Genomic DNA, 696 nt, shown 5'->3' on the forward strand with positions numbered 1-696 from the left:
TGGCCCAGCCTGGGCCATAAGTGGAGGAGCACCACCAGGTACAGGTCTTGCCGCGGGGTGGGGTGGGGTGGGGTGGGGGTGTGTGTGCGTGTCCATATCCTCTAGGATTTTATAGAATTCACTTCTTCCTTTGCAAGGTGGTCTTAATGCCAACGCCCAACAGCACCATCTAAGAGAGGTGTAAAGGAACACTGCTCTTCAAAGTGAGAGCAAGCAGCATGCTGTTATCCCAAGGATTTTTCAAGTGGAGGTGGGAGGAGGAGCGTGTTAGTGCTGGGCTGAGCTAGGGGACCAGGGCAGCTTCACCCCAGCCTGTGCCCCAGGGATGAGAGTGCAGTCGTGCTCCTGCTCAGCTAGGGGTGCCCTGGGTTTGGCCACAGTATCCCAAAGGTCTCCCCAGGGCACCCAGGTGCCTCTGCCATGCAAGCCTCTGGAGCAATTTCAGCTCAGTGTCTTAGCAGCGGCCCAGCAGTGGCTGAAGGCAGCCACCGAAGCTGGGTTTGGCCCAGCAGGCTTTGCCCTGGGGTGGATTAGCATTGGTCACAGTTTGCTGCCCTGGTCAGCCCCTTGCTGAGGTCTCCTCTGCTGTTGGCGGAGCTGGGGTCTGCTCTTAAAGAAATGTGTCTTAGAGAGGCTGGGGAGTGGAAAGAGGGTCCACTTGGATAGGATGGAGTTAACTGTGGAGTGTGTGGGAGT

The sequence above is a fragment of the Buceros rhinoceros genome, unplaced genomic scaffold, assembly GCF_000710305.1.
Source record: "Buceros rhinoceros silvestris isolate BGI_N320 unplaced genomic scaffold, ASM71030v1 scaffold28236, whole genome shotgun sequence".
In the NCBI taxonomy this organism is placed as follows: Eukaryota; Metazoa; Chordata; class Aves; order Bucerotiformes; family Bucerotidae; genus Buceros; species Buceros rhinoceros.